We start from the raw sequence: 24,635 nt of genomic DNA on the forward strand, positions 1-24,635 counted from the left end.
TATCATCATAATTCATAATTTCATAATATCATATATCATTTTAAAAATAGTTAGTCTAATTGTAAATGTGTAATACCAATGTTTGTGTTGTTTATTTGTTAACAATTCAAACTTTGTTGGTAGATATGCATGTAATTTTATTCTTATTTTGCTCATACCTACTTTTGTTTTAATAAAATTGTAGTGCACATCTGATGAAGCGGGCAACCAGTCGGCGAAATATGAAGTGACAAAAAAGAATAGAATTGTTTTAATACAATTAAATACAATACCAACAGATAAATAGAATTTTCATAAATTTACTCCCGGTTTCATAATCAACTTAAAGTGAACATTAACTAAAGTTCACTTTAAAGTTGATATTTACCCATATGAATTGCATTGATAAAGGTATTATTAACTTAAAATTTAAAGTCCACTTTAACTGATTATGAAACCGAGCGTTAATAATACATTTATATATATATTATACATATATACAATATACAGTGTGTCATATTTAAGATGAAGACAGCCCTATATTTCGGCTATTAAAATAAATACAAAATTTGAAGTTTTGCACTGTCATACAGGTTGAAGGTTCACATTTTTTAAGATACTCAACTGAAATTTAAATTTTAAATGCGGCCTACTGCGAATCCACAAATAAGGTAAATTTCCGATAGTTTTCTTCGCGTTAGAGATATCGAAAGAAGTTATTTGAACAAGTTGTTCCAAATATTATTCTAACCCCACATACCAAATTTCATCAAAAAATTCGCACTTTTAGTTTTTTCATTATTTGTAGTCAGGATCCTAAAATTGGAGCGGAGGCTGCTGGCCGGTCAGCCGCCCTTGCTTAATCTCCGGGCAGCGTGTGCTTTAAGCGATAATGCAGCGCTAAGAAGACCGGGTCTCCTTAACCGCTGCTGGGCTGCGCGGGGCATTAGCAAGTGAGAATTCCCGGTCGGCAGCCTCCGCTCTCAGGACAACCAATTTTAGGATCCCGACTACAAATAATGAAAAAACTAAAAGTACGAATTTTGTGATGAAATTTGGTATGTGGGGTTAGCATAATATTTGGAACAACTTGTTCAAATAACTTTTTCCGATATCTTTAACGCGAAGCAAAATAGCAAAGTAAACAAAACAGTGTAACATGTGTAAAAAATTTATGGGGATGCTAAGCCTCCCTTGCCTCCTCTGATCAACCGCCACTGGCAATAACTACCTCTTAAAACCCACTAAATTTCATTTGCATATCTCAACCGGTTTTGTAGCAATAAATAAATCATCGGTTTGTAAGCAAAATTTTAACAAACCGTTTATCGAAAACGAGGCATTTGCTGACATACGTTTATAGCACAAACTATCATTCTTTTTTTCATGTAGAATTACCCCTTAAAGTTTGTCATACTTAATTTCGTTGTAAAACGAAACCAAGAGACGTATTATATTGCAGTCCGTTCAGAGAGTGCCATAAACATCCTTACCGGTTTCAAGCTGTGTATACAGTTGAGTCCGGGAATCTTTACCCGTGCGTCATCATTTAAAACATACGAAATAAGTCGATGATAAGTCGGAAATTGAAATTTACTAAACGCAACAAGCCACTTACTGTCACTTGCTGTTGCGTTTAGTAAATTTCAATTTCCGACTTATCATTGACTTATTTCGTATGTTTTAACCGTGTTAAATGTGAAAATACTCATTTTTGACGCTTGAAAACTCATTTTTAAATTATAACTTTTGAGGTTTGTAAGTGCCTAAATTGAAGTTAAAGTATTTAAAAAGACTAAGTTTTCAATCTAAAGGCATATAAAACAACATAATGTTGTTCTACATCCCACCAGACTGAAAACATTGGGAACCTTCTCTGGTTACACCTCCGAGGCTTCTACAATTTGCAAGCCATAACGGATGCTGAGACTAAGGAAGATGAGGGAATTTTACAATTTATAATTCACGTCCCATCTGCTCAGCGCGGTAAAGTTCCAACGAGATGGAGTTTTGATGGAGGTTTTAAGTATTTAATTTAAAAATTCTGTAGAGTAATCGGGTCTTGTTTCAATTTATACCGATGTCTTTTAATTGCTAATTATGCGCGACCATTAATTATGCGCCTTAAAATTCGAGTGAACGCGCATAATGAATATTTAAAAAACAATGTCCTAAATTGACATAAACTCCGATTACTCAACGGAATGTTTAAACATAACGTTTATACATACTTTAATTTAGACACTTGGTAGCCTCAAAAATTATAAATTATATTCTAAGTTTCTAAGCCTCCAAGATGTGTATTTTCGCATTTTTCAGATTTTAAATCGCATATAACTCGAAAACTTCTGAGAAAAATGACAAGAGACCTTTTTTATTTAGATTTATCAAAAAAATAAAAAAAACTGTTTTTCGGAGGAAAATACGAGATTGTTGAAAAAGAGCGCGCCGCATCGGCAAAAAAATCGGATGGACATTCATAATTAACAATTAAAAAACAACGGTATAAATTGAAAGTAGATCTCTCTTCAAAATCTTGAATATAAATGTCTTCTAAATTTCAATTTAAGGACTTGGGGTAACGTCAAAGATACTAATCTAAATATGAGTTTTTTGGCCTCGAAATATCGCATTTTCAGATTTTAAACCGCCAATAACTCGAAAACTATCAACTTTTGAGAAAAATGACAAGATACTTTTCTTGTTTATAGGCTATTGATTATGTTTAAAATAAGAGAACTAAAAGGAACTATACAACGTTAATAGGATTTTATTATCTCATATGGTCAATGGACCTCTAAATTTGAAAAGCCCGTGGCGTGCTACCATTTAAATGGGTGCGTTTTTGAGAAAGGGGTGAATTAGTCCCTAGGCACAGGGTGAATTAGGGTGAGTTCTATGCACTTTTAATACAAACACTCCTTTAGTACAAACGTCTACAGGAAAATTGTTCCGGGTTAAATTTACTATCGAAATATCACATTTTAAAGTCAAAAATATATTTTTTTACAAAAATATACTCAAAAGAATAACAAGAAAAAAACACAAAAGGAAGCAATTCTGTTTTTTGCCCCATAACTTTTTTCCACAGGGATATAGGTATGTATAGGCATTGTTTCAGCGAAAAATAACTACTATCCTTCCTCGTTAAAATGACGTGTGGTAGAGGTCTCTAGAATTTACAGTTTTCAAAATAGGATTTTTCAAAATTCGCCGCTTACAGCATTTTTGGGCCATTTTCCCCATTATTTCGCAAACATTGTTCTGTAACTTTTTTCTACGCATCTCTAGGTATATGTAATTGTCCACTTAGTAGAAAGAGAAGTCAATTAAGTACCTTAAAAATGGTCTATAGTCTATTGTATAAGGTTGTACGACTATTTTTAAGCCAATTATGCTTTTTCAAGATTTTATACTTTTATGATTTTTGATATTTTTTATGATTATTTTTAGAATTTTTCATTATGACTTTTTTTGTTGTACATTCAGGTATATACATTGTGAAATAAAAAAGCATAATTTCTCTGCTTTAAAATGGTGTATTGCAAAAAATTTTATTACTAGACTATTTTTAAACAAGATATCCGTAGGATATCCAAGGGTATTCGTAATTTGAGAAAAAATTTAAAATTTTTCATTTTTTTTTTCAATTAGATGAATATGATGGCATATTATAACATAATTTTTAATTCCAAATAAGTTTTCTTAATAATACTTTTCGATATTTTGAAATATAAAGCTACTTTACTCTTGAGCGAAATTCATATTTTTCAACATACCTCGTACACTATTGACAAAATTTTATATCTGATTTTTGCATCTTAGGTTGTAAAATATGAAGAGCATTTTATAAAGAATAACTTTTTTTAGTTAATAAAAAAGTTTTCCATATGGTTCCAGCTTAGTGGGACCTATTGCATGTGTATGTGACATTTTGAAAAAGCATATCTTGTTTATAAATAGTCCTAGAATTTTTTACAATACACAGTTTTAACGTAAATAAAATAAGTTTTCTTTTTTATTGCACAATGTATATACCTAAATATACAATAAAAAAGTTATAATGAGAAATTTAAAAATAATCGTAAAATATATCAAAAATCATTAAAAGTATATAACTTTGAAAAACCATATCTTGCTTAAAAATAGTCACACAGCCTTTTACGATAATCCATTTTAAAGATAATTGACTTTTCTTTCTATAGGGCTTTTCATCGATTGTCATTTGTTTCGAGCTTCTGTCAAATGTTGTATAATCTCTGTATAATATTAATATACACGGATTATACGACATATGACAGAAGCTCGAAACAAATGACTGTGAATGAAAAGCCCTATTAATGTAACATTGCACATATAGTATTTTTACTACAAAAGCGATATTACGTAGGTCAAAATTTTTGACGTAAGAGAACTGTCACGTAATATCGCTTTTGTAGTAAAAATACTATACCTAAAGCTGCGTAGAAAAAAGTTACAGAACAATATTTGCGAAACAAGGAAAATGTCCCAAAATTGCTGTGAGTGGCGTACTTTGAAAAATCATAATTTGAAAATTATAAATAATAGGGTCTTGTCACATTAAAGAAAAAATATGGTAGTTTTTTTCCTGTGGCGCAATGCTTATACCTATATCCCCATTGAAAAAAGTTTTGGGACAAAAAACAAAATTGCTATCTTTCGTGTTTTTTCTTGCTTTTCTTTTGAATATATTTTTGTAAAAAAAATATTTTTAACCTTAAAATGTGATATTTCAGTATTATATATCTATGGATATTTCTATAGTAAATTTAACCTGAAACAATTTTCCTGTACACATGGGACTAATATTCACCCTTTCTCAAAAACGCACCCCTTTAAATGGTAGCACTCCGCGGTTTTTTCATACTGAGAGGTCCATTAACTATATGAAACAATAAAACCCCGTTAACGTTGTAGTTCCTTTCTAAAATACATAATCAATAGCAATTAGAATGACCCATAAAACCTAAAAAATATTTTTCGGAGCCAAGAAAGTCATCTTTTGTAGGTATTTGTAAAAATATTTTTAAAAAATTTCGGTCCAAAAATTTTGCACCGAATCCTTCGGACTTGTTTAAAGGGGGCATTTTTGAATAGGAATCCGCAAAGAAACCCAATCAGAAATTTTTTCACACGGGAGCGGCCTCACTATATTGACTATAATACGCAACTTTAGAGAATTTCTCATTTTAGATGTGGCAACTCTGTGCGAGATGAGAGCAGATATGACACCAGCTGTGTAGCGGCTAAAACCAAAACCAAAACCAAACGAAATGAGTTGTGTTGGGTTGACTGTTTGGTTGGCTCTGGCTCACAGTTTGGTTTGACTGTTGATTGACTGTGTTTCGTTAACAGTTAACAGACTGGTTTTCGACGACAGTTTATTAGGAAAAGGTGCTTGTGTGGCAGTTCGGTTTTCGTTTTTGTTTATTTTCAATGGTTACTGTTGTTTTCTTTTTAAATTAGACCAATTCAACTGTTTTGTTTTTACTGTCATTGCCGACTTCGTATTCTATGCAAACAATGTGGTTTTTGCTATTTTAGTGTTCTAAATACCTCTGTGAATTATTGTGAAGATACTTTTTGATTACGTTCTTCGAGACTGCTAAGCTGTTTTACTTACGTTTACGTTTGACGACCAAGAGTTTTAGGTAAGTCATTACTTTTTTCAAAATTAACTAACCTACTTTTTGTATTCAACTTTTCCATGTGGTCCTACACTGAAACTAAATCCAGAACTACCTGAAAATGAGCAACATAGAAAAATCATTTTATTTGCTTTTCTAGGAGTTATATAATAAATATTTTGATATTTTGAAGCTGCATATTATATTTGTTTGCGGAAAACCCGCCTAACTAGGTCATTTTCTAAAATTGGTCCTACCAACTGTAAACTTTGACTTTGTTACTTAAATAATTTGAAACTGCTTAAATCTGACCTAAATAATATATTTAATCTATAAAAAACACTCTATCTTTTGTAACTGCAACGGTTTCATTGACATGTGACCTAAAAATTAAGCCACAATAATAATACACCTACAAGGAATTAAATTCATATTATCTCAACTACAGAGGATATTGCTTGTTTTATTGACTATTCAACTCAATAATCAATTGATTACTTTCCATTGCTGTTTTGATATCTTTCTAATGGCATGTTTCTGTTTCCACATATGATTTTTGTTTGGTTTTGTTCAGTTTATATAAGCCATGTGAGATTGGGCAATCTAATAATAACAAAAGTTGATGGACTTTGCACTTTGTACCCTCTTAATACCTTGTACCTATAAATTATTGTTTACATTTTTGCTCTTCAGTCATCCTTCAAAATTAATTAGGATGAAAATTAGGAGATTAAAGTGCTGAGACAAGTTAGACAAGTTTCCTTATAGTTTTTTTATTATGTCTTAAAAATTTTAAGAATAATATTCTAATTTAATTTCATACATTTATTAGTTATTTGGAACAAATTCTGTTGTAAAGATAGAGCTGCCTTTAACCCGGGAAGATCACACCTATTTTTTTTTTAAATAAACTGCACACATGGGTATCAGATACCCAATGATTTTTTGTAAAGAAATAAAAAAAGTAAATATTTTATGATTTCCAGTTACTCTCTAATCACTATTGAATACATAAGAATAATTAAATCAATCATTTTATTTTCTGTCTCTTAATTGTAGTAACACAAGAAAAAAAATATTAAAAATACCTAAAAATAATTAACAAACATTTTCTAAAAAGCCGGAAACATACCTAATTCAAACTATTTTAATTTAATTTAACAACAAAATGGTCTTTCTAACTAAAATATATCACCTTTTGATTATAGAACTCATATTCTTTCTTAGCCAGGTATTTCAGTTTCACTCATTTTAGTGACTACATTCGTAAGACAATATGGCCCTATGCTCAATGCATTATGCTTTATAGCAACCTGAGCATGCACACTTTGTTTTTCCATCTGTGCCTTTGCAGAAATAACCTAGTTTGCTTTATTAAATTTGTGGGATGTTGTGTTGTTAGGTCATTAACCCATTTATCCCACAACTATTTTTGTCAAATATATCAATGATATTCTCAAGCATTTATGCCCACAACTATTTTTGTCAAATATATCAATGATATTCTCAAGAATGTAATAAAATACCCTAAAATGCATTGAAAAATTACTAAAAAATTTTTTCAAAAACTGATTTTCGAAAAACATGCTGGGTCATTAATGACCCGTTGGGCACATAGGGGTACAAAATAAAAATAATAACTTTTATGCAATAACATTTTATTTTACTTTATTTTTAAAACAATGAAGCAGGCATAGATTAATTATATTACTTAAGGCTTAAAATAGTTTGTGTGATAATCTTTGAAGAATTTATCGTGGGGTTGAATCACATTTATCGCATGCTTTTGTAGTTTTATTTGAACATACACGAAATCTCCTTCTTTGAGCACCAGTAATAATTAGATGCTGTGTTGATGGGGATGGAGGAGGAATTATTGCTACAGTCGGAAAAATTAAAGAATACACATGAACGAACATACAAAACACGCTGTATTTTCCTGTCACTGTGTCATAAAGAAAATTGCCCGGCGCAAGTACATGTAATAATAATTATTACATGTACTTGCGCTGGCCAATTTTTTGTGTGACACTGTGACAGGAAAATACAGCATGTTTTATATGTTCGTTCATGGGTATTCTTTCATTTTTCCTACTGTATATTTTGAGATCCAGTAGAACGGATAGAACGACTTTCCATAGTTAAATAATAATGTACGAACTATATATATGTTCTAAATTCTAAGTTGTCATTTTTATATCCAAACTGTCGTGGTAGTGTCCAAGCATTAGTTACACAAACATCCATATCCGTATTGGAAATTCGAAATGTTGTTGTCCATCAAGTCGACTCCGACCATAAATTTGTTGTATTGCGAAATTACAAATGACGATCTATTTGAATTTTTAGTTTTTCTTTTGGTGAATATCCGCTTGCTTTTTGGATTGGCTCCGTTCCGTGCACATTAGATAACATGTTTATACAACAATTGTAGACTTAAACCGTATGTACCAATAAAAATAGTCGATTTTTTTGGGCCAGAAGGCATCAAAACATGATTGTTGTGAAATTCTGACTTTTATATTTATGACATCTATCAAATTATTTTCATACTAGTAATATTATAATTTGTTAATACAACTTATGTTTAACTATATAAAATGAATTTAAATAATAAAATGATTTATTTAAATGTACTTACACATGTTTGAATGAAGCCATGCTGCTAACGTTATTCAAGTACTATTATTTAGATGTACACAATTTTCGTGATTGGAAATATTGCTCAAATGAGACCGCAACTACACACCCGTCCTTGGCAGACTAGAGACTGAATTTACATAAAGCAGCATTACCATTGAAATGCAGCTGCGGAAGCTACATGCAGTTAAGTGTTGCAATGGGTATCTCACACCCAAGTGTGAGCTTCCAGGGTTAATGTTTTTGTAATGGTCTGTTTTCAATCTTTGAGGAAAGGCTTTCTATTCATTATAGGTATAGTTTTGCATTAATCTCTCTTTTAGTTACTAATTTTAGTTTTTTTTTTCAGATATCTTAAAATTAAATTTCTTCATACAGGGAAACTTATTATTGTTGGTGTCTGTGTTAGCTGTTTTATTTTGGCTTTGGTTATAAGTATCAATTTCTGTTAACAAAGTTCTTCCTCCTCCTCCTCTTTATAAGTAATTCTGCTTGTTCATTTGCAGATTGATACCTCTATGGAGGTTGTCATTCCATCTTTTGCGTGGGCATCCTACACTTCTTCTGCTCATTAGTGATTAATCTCTTGCTATTTTGACCACACTGGTCTGCTTCATTTTGCTTATGTGGTTATTCCATCATTTTTTTCTATTTAATGTCTATTTATTTATACACTGTATGTTACATTTTCTTCTAATGTCTCCACTCCTCTTTCGATCTCTCTATGTATTTCCTTTAATTCTTCTCAGTACTCCCATCATTGCCCTTTTCAGTAGTCTTTGTGTTATAACTGTGTCAGTTTATAGTAAGTCAGTAGTCAGTAAGTAAGTAAGTGTGTCAGTTTTTGTTTTTGATGCATTATTGGTCGTACACTGGCTTTATAAATTCTTGACTTTATCTCAAGTGTTAATATGTCAGTTTTGCTGTACAGTATTATTAACCTTTTGAATGCTGATGATATCTAAGAACGTCATACCTTTATTACTGCTGAGTGTGCATGATGTCTTCAGGAGTTACATGCAGATATACCTACACAACATTCGTTTAGAAATTAGTATTTGTTTGACTATGACTGAAACAAGTTGTATTTCTACTGAGTACATACATATAAAAATGTATTTATATATAACGTCAGTTTAGATTCATATTATGGATGAAGGAATTCGACCAAAACACTAAGTGACATTAGGTGTATTTCATCAGTAATGAAAGGGTTATGGCATTCTGCCAGTCTATTTGCTTTTTGTACTTGATATATCTCTTATTTGTCTTGTTCATAGTTGGACAGTGTCGAAAGTGTTTTATTTCCATTACTTGTTCAATACTGATGCCATCAATTTCTATTTTACATCTGTTTGGTACTTTGCTAATTACTGTTGTTTTAGTTTTCTGAGATGAGATTATCATATCAAATTATTTTGCTCTTTTGTTAAATCTGTGTACTAGTTTTTGCAGACTATCTTCATCTTAGGCTATTAGTTTTGCTTCATTTTTTATTTTGTTAACACTTTTAATGAATTCATCCAAGATTAAATTGAAGAGCATAGGGCTTACTGATGAAATTAGGAGGTTAAAATTAGATTGCTTGACAGTTTTTTTTATTGTATCTTAAAAACATTAAAAATAAAAATTCACAAACAAATTCTTCCCTCATCAAAATTATGTTTTGAGATAAATGGATTTAAAGTTTTCATTGCTTAGGAAAATGCATAAAAAGGGATTCAGTTTGTTTAAAGGAAGATTGTCTTTTTTAGTTTTATACCTTCTCTAAAGGATCATAATAATGTTTGTATAATTTTGATTTCATTTTTTGATTCATCTTTTAAATGCCAGTTTTCAAAAATGTTTTGAGTTATACCACTATTACAGCAAGACCTTTTTTCATTAAATGTACTAGGTAACTAGAGATTATAAAAACTGTAGTAACAACAAAAATTAGAAAATCCAAATTATACTTTATTAAAAAATAAAATTATAAAATAGGAAACTCTAGTGGCACTCGATAAGTGCCACTAGAGAAAGCCAAATATTTCTTCTTCAATGACCCAACTCAAAATGTGCCACTGTTGATGACAAGAATGTGCCTTGGTTCTATTGAGTGTTGGATGCTAACTGAGTAGTGTCAGTAATGCAGCCAATATTTGGGACTAATCACATAATACAATAGCGACACTTTGGTCATCTTACAACCTAATATTGAATTGTGAGAAAAGAATGTGTATTTTAACATTTACAACTATTCCTAGTTCAAAACACGAGTTTTTGAGTTGTGTCATTATTGCAGCCCATGAGCGGAGTATTCAACAAACTGATTAGTTTCCATTGCCATTTTGGTATCCTTCTGACAGGAGGTTTCTGTTTTCACCTATAATTTTTGTTTGGTTTTGTTGAGTTTACGTAAGCCATGTGAGTATGTGAGATTGGCCAAACTACCAATAACAAAAGTTGGTGGACTTTGCACCCCATTAATACCTTGTACCTATAAATTATTGTTTACATTAAATTTTTGCTCTTCAGTCATCCTTCAAAGTTAATTAGGATGAAAATTAGGAGTATAAGTGCTGAGACAAGTTATACAAGTTTCCTTACAGGTTTTTATCATGTCTTAAAAACTTTAAAATTTAATTTCATATACATTTTGAACAGATTCTGTGGTAAAGATATACCTAAGTATAATATAATATTATATTATATACCTATTGTAGCGGCCTTTAATTTTTTTGTAATGTTCTGTTTTCTATCTTTGAGGAAAGGCTTTCCATCTAATTTTGGATTTATTGTCAGATATTTTAAATAAACTTCTTCATACAGGGAAACTGTTATTATTGTTAGTGTCTGTGTTAGCTCTTCTATTTGGTTTTGGTTATAAGTAAGTATCAATTTCATTTATCATCATCATCATCATCATGATCAAGGCCTTTCATTCTTGATAAAATGTTTGCTGCTCTCTGATTTGCTTATTGTGGTGAATCACTCGGCATTCTGCTTGGGCATTGTCAAAGTTTGTTGTATGACTGGGTTTTCATTACAATTTTCCTCCATTCATTTCGATTTGTGCATAGTTCCCTCTGGTTTCTCACTTTCAGAATTTTGATATCCCTGAGCCATATTGTCTCAGCTGCATATGAAACTACTAATCTGATTGCAATTCTGTATATTTTCAGTTTTTTATTTCTTAATAAGTTCTTGTCCTTCTTTAGCCTATGATATCTTCAGTTTGTTATATTGCCTGCGAGTACTTATTTACTCTATTACTTCTTCGCTTGTCTTATTTTTCCCAATTTTGTTGAACTCTTAAAAGTGTATTTTTCTATCTTGATTTCTCTCTGCCTTAGCACCTCTTCAGCTAAATTCAGAATGGCTTTTTTATAAATCTTTTCACATTTCCTCTGCGTTATTTGCTTGTTAGATTTTCCTTTCGGGTTGTCTAATCTTTCTTGTTGTCATTCTTTATATTGTTCTCTAAGTTTCTATACTGTTAATTTCTCCAGGTTCTATCTTATTTTGTTTTGCATTGTTCTCTCTGTTTTAATTACATTCATTTTTATTCCTTTTTATTTTTCCTATAATGGTCTGTGTCAGCGTTTGCTTCCCTATATAATCTGACAGCATGCATTATTGTTTTCCATCTTTCAATACTAGCAGGTGATCTATCTGGTTACCATCTGTTGTGCCAGGTATCAGCCATGTTACTTTATGTTTGCTTCTGTGCTTGAAGTTTGTGCTTATAATGTTTATGCTTATAATATTATTTTCTTCTGTTACTGTTAGTCTCACCATGAATAGTTTCTTTCCCTACTACTTCCTTATTTTGGTTTCCTTTAACTACTTTTGCATTGAAGTCACAAACCATTAATACTACTTCATACCTGGGTAATCTTTCATATAATTCTTCCAGTTGTTCATATAATTCAATTTTATCATTTTCTGTGGGAGCAGATAATATTATGTTTATGATTGTCATATTTGATCTGGGGCTTCTGTGGACTTGATTTCATTTGTTGAGAATGTCGTGCCTTTTTCGCTTTAGGCATAACTTTCAGATTTTCTCTTTAAAAAACATTGTAGTTTACAATGTTTACTTATATTCACGTTATCTTCAATTGCCAACTTAGAGTAATATTGAGTAATGGGTCCATAAGGTAGTTGATCTAAATTTTTTAGATATCTTGTCCAAATAAACGTTTTCAGTAAAACTGTTTACCTTATTGTCAATTCTCCACTCCAAAAATTGTGAAAACATCTTTCAATAAGTTTTTTTGTGATTTTTCCAACAGTAATTTTTAATTTTTCCGACACTACCTATTTTTCTTGTACCTATATTTATTTCAGGTGGTGTTTAATTTTCAATATCCCTTTCGCATTCAGACATTTTTTTTAAAGATTTCAATCTTTTTTAAAAAAGACTGTCATTGCGAATTGTATTCAGCGACTTGACTTTGCTCATTGCATATGTGTGACACAGAACGTCGTCTCAAGATTCTATTGGTTAAAAATCTGTATCATAATGAAAATATGCATTATAATTAAGCCCATTATGATACAGGTATTGACAATGTAATTGATATTATTAAAGTATGAGAGTAGCAAATCATATTTTTCAATACTTTATTTTTCCAATATCAGTTAGCTTTACTTAGAAACAACAATTAATAATTCATCAGTGGATTTTGAACTTTTGTTATGTGGGTATATACTCCATATATGGATTGAAGCAAAGTTCATAGATTTTAGCATACTTTTGTTGAAAAAACCTTGTTTGGTTTTTGTTTAAAATAAACACAGCAATTTACAAATTGTAAAGAATAACTTAATTAGACTTGTTAAATAACTTAATTCAAAAGTGGTTCCCATTGTCTGTCTTCCAGTCTGGTAAATTTGTTTATATTAAAACAAAATCAATGGGAAAGTCCCCGTAGCTGGCTGTATACCATAGTTAAAAAACCATACAGAAGTAAAAACTTCTTTTGTATATTGGTATAAAAAGTTTTATTAAAAAACATAAAACTACAAAACATTACTTTTGTTGGTCTGTGTCCATTGAACTGGCAAGAACCACAAGTTCTTAACGAGCAGGGAACCATGTTGCCCTTTGAGCACTCCTAACACATTTCATCTTGTAACATCGACTTGGAGTCGCTATAATTACCACTTATTTATTATGTAAACCATAAATATCGATGTAACCTTTTTAAAAAAGTTGCTAGTTTCTTGTACGAAGCAGAACGCACTGAGGATGATTTGATTCAGATTGAAAACGTTTTGCAAATCCTTTTGGAGGACTTTTATGTTTTTTAATAAAACTTTTTATACCAATATACAAAAGAAGTTTTTACTTCTGTATGGTTGTTTATATTAATTATGTAGAAGTATTACACGTGGTCTATGACAATTTGCTAAGTATAGTTTAGGTATTTGAATATGTGATTTCTACAAAATAGAAAAGAGAAAAAACTATAACATGAAGTAAAACCACTTCTATTTAATAGGTATATTTAATAAAATTGGATCAATGGATTGAATAAAAATAGGTTCATTCAGAACGTTTTCTGACCTATCAGTCCATCGTCAGTGACTCTAAAATATAATAAGTAATCCCACAATTGAAAAGATGGTTTTCTTTTAACTTTAATTTTTAACTTTCAAAATTTCAACCATCTTTTCAATTTTAAGAGTGGCATTACTTATTCTATTTTAGATTCACTGATGATGGACTGATAGGTCCGAAAACGTTCTGAATGAACCTATTTTATTCAATCCATTGGGATTTTTAAAATTTTATTAAATATATTCATGTTAGAGTTTTTTAACTATACCGTATACAGCCAACCCAGGGAACTACCCCCTTTTAGAAAAGAGAAAATTATCTTTAGGTCGAAATGCAGAGTTCTTGGTAATCATCTATAGTCATCATCATCATCATCAGTGGCGTTACAGCTCTTTATGAGCCAAAGCCTTCTTCAGAACAATCCTCGATTCGCCCCTATCTCTGGCAACTCTTCTCCATGCTCTAATTCCAATAGATTTTAAAGCATTTTCTAGGTTGTTTTGGTACCTAAGTCTCGGTCTTCCTCTTGCTCGTTGTCCTATCGGCCCTCTTCGGTCAAAAACTTTTCTGACTAGGGTATCTTCCTCTCGTCTGATTACGTGACCTATCCATCTAAGACGTGCTACCTTAATGAATTTTACAACGTCAGGTTCTCCAAAACTTCTATACAATTCAAAGTTGTAACGCCTGCGCCACAAACCTTATTCTTTTATACCTCCATATATTCGTCCTGGGATTTTTCGCTCAAAACGTTTGAGCAGATCTTGATCAATCTGTGTAAGTGACCAAGTTTCTGAACCATATATGTTAGCACTGGTCTTATTAGTGTTTTGTAGGCAGTCAATTTAATTTTTCTAGGTATTTTTGAGGCCGTCTGTCTTCTTAAGCCATTGTAACACTTATTGGCGAGCTCTCTTCTTCTTTTAATTTCTTCACTGACATTTTTATCTTCTATGGTTATCTATAATCTGAGCTTTTTAAAATTTATAAAGCGAACAGACCGATAAATAGCGGAGATGGGAGATTCATTAGTAGTATTCGCGCTGTATAACCCGAACGTATTCAGAGTAAGTTCGGGATTAGTTTCCAAGGCGCAGGCGTCAATGTAAACTTATGCTGGACATGTTCATGGATTTTTCGCTCCGCGAACAATTTTCGGATTCGCAATGTAATGACGGGTTGCATACATTAAGGTTAGAGAAGGAAGCCTTTTCTTGTCCCTTTCTTATTTCGAAATCAATGTCAACAAAAAATGCAAAGAGAAATAAACAAAGAGAAAGAGAATAACAGCAACAGGCAAAGGTTTAACTTTCTATTCAATGCCTTTCTTAGAAGTTGGAAATTTGATTAGCGTCTTTATTATTTCGACAATATAATTTGGTATTTCCACGCCGAAATCCGGCTTAAATTTTTGTAGAGAGTAAAAGATTGTTGAGTTACTTGGAAATTGCAGCTTGTTATTTAGATATAAAAATTACCTTTAACTTCCTGGTGGTTGAACATTATCTGAAGGAAGGAATAATTTAGTAAAGGAGTCATTTCCAATTTTAATATATGTATTGAATTTGATAGGTTGTGGCATTGTGTTGTGGTTTATTACACCACAAAAATAATGAAATATAACAAGACACAAGAAATAGTTTCACAATAAGTTTGATGCGTTGTTTATGTTTCATTATATTCAATAAGAGACTAATTTAACTCATAAATTAAACTTAAAAATAAACCACAAGAATATGTAGGTACTTATAAGCTCATCTAGATAGAAGAAATTAAGTAAAAACAGAGTACAATTTAATTATCGAATATCGAATGAAAAGTAATAAAATAATAATACTAGAAAAGGTACCTACTATTTATAAACATACTAAATGGAAAACAGACAAAACCAACTAAAAGATTTAATGTAAAAAATATTAAAATTTGTTTGAAGAATATTTAAATGATACAACACTTTACATAATTTCAAAGCTTTAAAAACCAGAATCTACATCTTCAAGTTGTTTAACAAAACAATATTTTAGGTTAAGAATTGGAGGGAGTAAGAACAGAAATGTTCAGAATGTCAAGAAATTCTTCACAAATATTTTGTGCTCCTGTGTGAGCTTAAAATATGAAACAAAATCTTCTAACGTCGAGAGGGTATCCCGGACACGTTCAGGATCTTTTTTCTGTACTGCGCGAACACCGAATTAAAAATCCGGAGGGTGTTCAGAGGGAAAAATTTGACCTCCGCGAACGCTAAATTTTGTAATGCGCAGGCGTTCTCCCTCTAGGTACATTCAGGATGTCCAGCGTGAACAGAGCTATTGCATTCATCACCTGTCCGCTTATCTAGATAAAAATCCAACAGAATCTCTGCTTCCTTAGTACAGTAAAACCTCGATATAACGGACTGATTGGGGGACGGGGAGTCCGTTAAAGCCGAAAGTCCGTTATATAAAAATACTTTTAAAATAAATCAGACTATTTAGAAATGTGTCCTCAATTTGCTATATTAAAAGGTTTATTGAAATTCTTTGTAATTTACAGCGTTTGGGGTCCACGGGGACCCCGTTGTTATGCAGTGTATCTTGGTAAGGCAGGGTTAAGTACGTACAATATTAACAGGACCTTTTTAATTTTTTTACATTTGATCGGATTTTTTGTCCGTTATATCCGAAGTACGTTAAATAGAGGTCTGTTATATCGAGGTTTTACTGTACTCAAATATGAGTAAAATGAAATAAGGAAAGACAGCTTTAGATTTAATTCTATTCAGGGGCCACCATCATCAGTTGACATAATATGTTTCTTCTTTTTAGAATCATCAGAACTGCCTGTGGTGTACCCTAGAACTGCCTGTAGGTACACCACATGTAGTTCTGATGACTCTAGAAACATATAGGGGTTTCCAAACTCCTTGATAGTCCGAGCCATTTTTCAAAATTTGAAATTTTTCGCGATCCGCAATTAAACAATTATTTAAAAAGTGAAATAAAATGGTTTTCATCATTGTTTCAAATATGCAAATAATTCTACAAGCAACCTAATTCAGGATACTTCGATTCTTCATCATCCTTCCATCTTTTTCTGGGACGGTCTACTGACCTTCTATCGTCTCTCAAAAAACACCGTCTTTAACACTCTGTCTTCCTCTAATCTGCCACATGACCTGCCCATCTTACCTTAGCTTTTATATCTCTGACGATGTTTTCAGTACTATACACAGTCACCAATTCAGCTTTGCGGCGCCTTCTACACTCTCCTGTCAAATCATTCATCTCTTTGAGGGCCAAATATCATTCTGAGAAATTTGCTTTCAAATATTTGGCCGTACAGTCTTAATTTAGATTGTCTTTTTAGCAGCTTAGATCTTAATAAATGATGGGGACTATAATTCTCTATTCCACGCAGCTATCCTCTTTTTATATGTCGTTGTCATCTTTGATTACCGCCCTAGATATTTAAACTCTTTTACTACTTCGAAGTTGTGGTCATTGATAGTTATGTTCTGCCTAACTCTTGGTCTTGAATTTTTGGTTACTAGCGTGTATTTCGTCTTCTCTTCATTTATTCGAAAAGCCTAGACTACCTGTTTCTTCTTCGAGTTGTGAAAACACCTCTCTTACGTCTCTTGTAGAATGAGCGACTGCACCTATATCATCAGCAAAGGCCAACAATAGCTTTGGCAAAGGCTCCTGTCAGTTCAGATGATGTTTTACCTATTACATATTCTAAGGCCAAATTGAATAGCAACAGTGATAAAGGGTCTCCGTATCCAAGTCCTGATGTTACACTTAGTCTTTTATATTTATTGTCAGTACCTTAAGACATTTTGCAACACAAAAATTAATAGTAATTCAGGTACGTTTATTGAGAGCCACAAATAATCCTTCAAAGAGCCACATGTGGCTCATGAGCCACAGTTTGGCCACCCACCCCTGAATATTATGTCAACTGCTTGGGGTGGCCCCTAAATCGAATTAAATCTAAAGCTGTCTTTCCGTATGTGATTTTTGTCATATGATTTTTCAAGATTGATGAATGTCGTATGAATATTTATTTTTTGTCAATCTAAACTGATTTTCAGATATACAGAGTGAGTTTTATGTATAGAAACCATCAATTATCTCGGAAACGGCTTGCACGATTTTTATAGATTTTGGTGGGTAGGGGCTTTCTAATGCAGCCGATATTATAGTGATAATTACTATACTATAGTGACAATATACTATAGTGATAATAGCCGAAATATAATGAACTTTCTTATTTCAAATGGAATACCCTATATATTTGTTGAGTTTTGAAGTCCTCTTAAGAAATACTGATTATTTTTCATGCTATATTCCCTATACCTAAATTCCATAGTTTCTGAGTTATTGTTACATTTACTAAAAAAAAATTTAACAAATTTACTAAAAAAAAGGTCTTTTGTAATTTTTCTCTAAAGTTAATCGTTTTCGAGTTATAAACAATTTAAAACACAAAAAAATCTAATAATGACGATTTTCAAGGTTCAAAAACACAAATCCTAAAAAATATTATTTTTGAAATTGCGGAGTACCCAAATTCAAACTAAAGCCTTCTAGGGGCTCGCTATAAAATTTTTTGGCACGTTATTTTGTAAAGCATTGCTTTTTAATAATTGTTAATGAAGCGCATATGAGAGGACGGGCGATCGGGCTGCATTAACAACTAAAAAACAATATTTTAGAATGAAACAAGCTCAAATTACTTATTGGTAGCTGATAAAATAAGGCTTTAACTTGAATTTGTGTACTTCGCAGTTTCAAAAATAATATTTTTGATTTATGTTTTTGAAACTTGAAAATCGTCATTATTCGATTTTTTTCAGTTTTAAATTGTTTATAACTCGAAAACGATTAGCTTTAGAGAAAAATTACAATTTCAATGGTTCAAAGAACGCAAAATAATATCTGCACGGGCCGAAAACATTGATTTTATCTCTGAGAATTATGGCATTTAGGTATAGGGAATATAACATCAAAAATAATCAGTATTTCTTAAGAACTTCAAAACGCAAAAAATATATAAGGTAAGTATTCCATTTGAAATAAGAAAGTTAATTAAATTTTCAAAAAACGGAAGATCTGACAACAATGTAATTATCACTACAATATCGGCCGCATTAGTAAACCCCTACCCACTACCCAGCAAAATCTATAAAAACCGTGCAAGCCGTTTCCGAGATAATTAAGGGTTTCCATACATAAAACTCAGTCTGTATTATCTGTTTCTTCATGTATTTATCTATCGATTACTCCCTCATTTATTTTATAATGACTGGAAGTAGTTTGATGACCTTATACTTTACTTTTTACTTTTTCGTGTCCAGAAAACTATAGTTTCTGGAGCCAGTATTGGGCTGTGTCTAATGCTAGTTGCTTGAATATCAATAAGTCATTGAAAGTGCATCTATGTGGAGTTTGGACAGGCTAGTAGATGTTCCATGTTCTGTATTGCTCCGCAGTCAGATTTGTCGTCAGTCCCGTGCGGTATACCTCATTTAATCAGGTTTGACTTAAGGCCGGGACACACATATCTGCACCGAGCCAGCAAGGCTGGCCATGCTTGAACTTTAGGCTGTGATGACTAAATCATCTGCTTATAAGAAGTTTCTAGTAAAAGTTGGTTGATCATGGATGTATGAATTAAAAAGTATAGGTGCTAATAGGTACGCTACCCTGCGCCAAGCCGTTTGTTTAGGTTCGCGAGCAACTTTTTTCCTCGAGACTCACGTATAATCGTCTAGTTTGCAGTAGTGATTCCCCTATTCTGACGAGTTGGTAGTCCTTTAGAAAGGTGTAGACTTTCTTTTTTTGTTTTCTGTGGTTGACGGTGTCGTACTGTCTGTTATCTTTTTTTCTTCAAATCTGTTCTCTATGTCATGGACCCCCCTATTGTATTTGGTCTATAAGTATTTTTTATTATTTATTATTTTTTTCTGTTAACTCTAAACTTTAAGCCATCAGTACAACACTAAATTACACGACAACCGCTTCCAAAGAATTGAAAGAAGCCATAAAATCTAATAAAACACCCTTCTCTGAAAAATAATCTGCTGGCTCATTTGTTTGGGTACCGGTGGAACCATAAACAACGGAAATATTTTCTCAATTCAAAGAATAACAAAAATGATATTTTAAAATGCAAATACATTACACTGGGTATAAACCTTATCTCATGAAAAGTCACGTTTCAAATTTGCGATACAATAAAGATATAAAAATTTGTATTTTACTAGATAATCCATGTGTACCTACCCATTGGTGGTAGAAAGGTTAATCTTTATGGTAAAGAACGACCAGTGAGATTAATAGTCGTGAATTGTCTATCAATCCTTTTGATACCGTGGGTATCTGGGATTATATAGTGTATTTTATCCTTAGAGTAAGTGTGAGTCGTATGGCTAAATCTGGAAAATATAATATTTGAATTTAAGGTAAGTCTGCCGCCCCCCCTATTATGAATTTCTAGATCCGCGTCTGCTCTATGTGTTCCATTAGAGCTAGAACTTGGCTGGTTCAGGGCCTCTCAGGTCTGAAACAAGCTTGCTGTGGTACGATTTTTGAGTCAATCTCTTTCTATGCGGTGCAGAATAAGTCTTTCACACAGCTCATATAGGCGGCAGACAAGCGATATAAGGCCGTAATATTTTGGTGTTTCTGTATCTTTCCTGAGTCTTGGTGTAGGTATGTATTTTAGTATCATGGACTGCTGCGGCTTTCCAATTTTTTAGTGAACTTAGTTGTTTATTCAGTTCTTTTATGGCGAAAGATGTATCAAAGTAACCTTTTTTCGGTTTTTGGCTAGCGGTTGTTTTTTTGCGTTTGGTAGTATTTTTACCGTTAAGAAGTACATAGTTGATGAGCTATCTGGTTTGGAGTAACGTTCGAAGGCGCTTTGCCGCCCTTTTAGTCGAGGAAATTAAGCATTTTGGCTCGCAATTTTTTCGTCCAGCATGGATTTACTTGAAATTTTCACAGAAGGTAGGGAATAGTCCAAGGATCATTTTCTATATCATGCCGCTGTACGCTAACATCTTGGGGGTGGTTGCCACCCCATCTCGGGGGTGGGAATCTTTTATGAAATTTTGATCATGTAAATCGATGTAAAACGTAATTCTAAGAAAAAAATATTTTTTACATTTTTTTCGTAAAACTAATATTTTTCGAGTTATTCGCGGTTGAAAATAACAGTTTTTCGACGAAAAAATCCACTTTTTTAGAGAGTTTTTTGAGAGTAACTCGAAAAATATGCATTTAATAAAAAAACTGTGTGACAGTGACAAAACAAGTGAGTTATGATCAAAAAAAGGTCGGTACCTGCTTTTTTTATTTATGAAAAAAATCAGTGAAAGCAACCCCCTAACTACCCTCCTAATTAAAAATTGGTCTTCACCTTCCTGTAATTCCTTTTATATTTGTATTATCAATATACCCAAGAAGTTTGACCCATTTAAAAGGCCTACTTTTAGAAAAATTTAACCCAGATATTACTGAAACTTTTATTGTTAACATTTTGAATTAATTTCGAATTTTCATGGAAATTACAGCATATGGAACCAAAAAACACAATCATATATTTTTTTATGACGATACCTGTCAAGTTTTGACATGTTCTTTTAAAAGAACGGTAGTAATATACGGTACCAGATATCATATATATTTTATTAGTATCAATTTACAAAGAATGAAAGGATTTAAAACAAAATTTTGGATGTAAAGGTATTTTGCACTTTTCACACAAAAACTGGACTTTTTTGTGACAATATCCACATCGCGATTGCTTTTCTTGATAAAGAACCAAGTGGTTAATACCGTCATATCTTGAATTGGCTACCGAATTCGAATTCCGCTTAGAAGGTCCGCGTTTTGTTTCTTTTTTAAAAGTTTCCAAAATATTAGTTGCAATAGATCTTCTAAATTCAAGTTAATCCAGTTTACCGTCTTGAGTTTTGTGAATCTGCCACGCATTTTGAATAGCCATATCAACGCAATGAGCAAAAAGGGGAAAATACCATTTCTTTCCTCTTATGGACACTCGATATAAACTGATGTTCTGGTCACTGCGATCAACGCCGCCCATGAAGTTGTTGTATATTCTAACAATATTTGGTTGAGGAACTTGAATATGTTTTTTCTCTGCTTGTGAAAATCTCTTTACAGAGAAGCAAGGCATTACTGGTACAAAATTGGAAGCAATAGAAACGATATTATTATCATGCCAGCGGCAAACCACTATTCCTGTATTTTTATCAAGACGATACTCGTATTTACCACGTTCAGTTTTTTTCATAATAGATGAACAGGGTAAAGGGCATTTCATGGTGCGATTTTCCCTTACAGTGCCTGTACCAAATATGCCTCTTTGTTTTAGCTCATGCAGTAAATGAATAGAAGTAAAATAATTATCAAAAATAAGATGGAATCGCCTTTGAGGCCATACTTCATTCAATCTGTCTGCATAGGATAGAACTACTGATGCACCCAATCCAAGGACTTTATATTGTTCAGGTATTGTAGTGGAATTACCTTGGTAAGGAGAAAACCAAACTATGTATCCCAGACGAAGGGCTCCTACCCACATTTTGTACCCCCAACGGATTGGTTTTCCCCTGATGAATTGTTTTGTGGGATGGCGACCAAAATACGGAACCATTGCCTCATCTATGCTGTGATGTTGTTCTAAAGGGGAAAATTGTATAAATTTTTTGTTTATTACGAAGTAGTATAACTACTGGCAAGTCAATCGCCACGTATTTCGTAGCTCCGAACAAATCATTTGATTTTGTATAATATACTAATTATTAATTCATTAGACATAAACTATCCTATTAAGTGCAATAAACTCTACAAAAAGTGCTAATTAGTTAGTGTAAAATTTGCAATCTAAAGTGCCTTTTGGAACAGTTTTTGTGAGTACATTTTATCATATTCGTAAACCTTATCACCATATTCACAGTAAAAACTTTACAATGCCTACGTCACCTAATTGTGGGAATTGTTTAAAACCGATACCTGCCAACGATCGAAAACTTCAGTGCGATGGATGTAAACGACAAATTCACATGGGCTGCACAGAGGTTTCACTTGACGATCGGGTAACCAGACAGAAAGTTCGTGGTATTTGTATTTTGTGCAACTCTTGTAACACAAACGTTGCTAACATTTCTCAAATTAAGGATCTTTTATCTGATCTCAAATTAGATATTAACAGTAAAATGGATGCATTTGATAATAAACTGGCCGAATTAAATGAAAAATTAAAGCAGATTGACTCTCTTAAATCAGTAGAATTTGCGGATAATATAGCTAACGAAGCTGTTGATCGTATTACAAGAGCCAAAAATGTGTTAATCAGAGGCGTCCCCGAAGTGGGTTCTACATCTCAGGCTAAAAAAGATCATGACAATAATGTTATTACATCGGTATTGAGTTCTGTTGGGTGTCAAGAAACTCCGCTGAGTTTTTACAGGGTTGGCAAACCTAATCAACGTTTCCCTCGTATGTTAAAAGTGGTTATGTCTTCCGACTATTTTGCTAAACAAATTCTACGCAACAAATCCAAGCTTCTAGAAGATAAAGACACTGAATCCTTCTCCATAATTGACGAAAAAACTCCAATTCAACAACAACGTCTGAAAGACCTTCGAAGCGAACTGGAAACTAGAAAAAACAATGGTGAACGGGACTTGACAATTAAGTACATCCAAGGCATTCCTAAAATTACTACATTTCGCCATTGACCCAAACTCCTCTATGTTCAACGATTGGCTACTTCTTTATACAAACATTGCTTCACTTAATGCTAAATTTACTGAATTTGTATGTAATATTCAATTAATAACACCTCATATTATCTGTATAGCTGAAAGTTGGTTGAATAATAATATTCCTGACTCTTTAATTGCCATACCTAGTTACACTATTTATCGTAAAGACCGACAAAATCGCGTAGGAGGTGGGGTCTGTATTTATCTTTCGGAGTTAATTACTATTAACTTTTCTATTTGTGCTAAAGATATTCAGACTGCCGGATTAGATATTCTGCACCTGACTATCACCAGAAATTCATTTACCATGAATCTAATTTGCTTGTATCGTCCCCCTGATACCCAACCAGGAACTGATAATCTTTTTATTGAATTACTTGAGGAAATATCACTTCTTGACAATCTTGTTATCGTAGGTGACTTTAACTTTCCCGATATCTCATGGCCAGCTATTTCGTTATCTGACGGTGTTAGCTCTCATAATTTATTTAAAATTTTTTTTATAAATTCCAACCTGTCGCAACTTATCACCAAACCTACTAGATTTAGACTTAATAATCAACCATCAACGGTCGACCTGGTAATTACAAACGAAGAACAATTAATTTCAACGATAGACATATCTTTTCCAATTGGAAAATCCGATCACGCAGTGATAACTTTCCACATTCAGTTTAACTTATCGAAAAGTCTTAACAAAATGTATACAAAGACTATAACAGTTACAGATTTCTTTAAAGTTAATTCCGCTTTACATCAACTTAATTGGAATAACCTTTTTCATAACTTAATCGATCCCTCGTCAATGTGGGACACTTTTCTTGACACTACAACTAGAACTATTTCAGTTCATACAACTGAACGTCAGCTGTTTAGAAATCAATTAAAACCTTGGATCAACCTTGCCGCTACACGCTTAATTCGACATAAACGGAAGCTTTGGCAATCTTATAAACGCACAGGTTCCCTTGATGATTTTCTTGTCCACCGTAGATTTTCCAATACAGTAAAACAATCTTTGCTAAACCTAAGGAAAGATTTT

At 32.4% G+C, this 24,635-nt stretch overlaps 1 protein-coding gene across 3 annotated transcripts in view; it reads left to right on the plus strand.

Annotated features, from left to right (window-relative positions):
- The first annotated feature begins 5,257 nt into the window (after positions 1-5,257).
- The window catches only part of LOC114339714 (carnitine O-palmitoyltransferase 1, liver isoform), a 167,744-nt gene continuing 148,366 nt past the window's right edge, over positions 5,258-24,635 (plus strand). For 2 of the 3 annotated variants that reach the window (XM_050662700.1, XM_050662701.1), the window contains exon 1: positions 5,258-5,651. The gene's annotated coding sequence lies outside the window, so the exon portion shown is untranslated. The remainder of the gene's footprint in view (positions 5,652-24,635) is intronic. The other variant, XM_028290386.2, reaches the window with a different exon arrangement.

Source organism: Diabrotica virgifera, chromosome 9 (assembly GCF_917563875.1).
Source record: "Diabrotica virgifera virgifera chromosome 9, PGI_DIABVI_V3a".
Lineage (NCBI taxonomy): Eukaryota > Metazoa > Arthropoda > Insecta > Coleoptera > Chrysomelidae > Diabrotica > Diabrotica virgifera.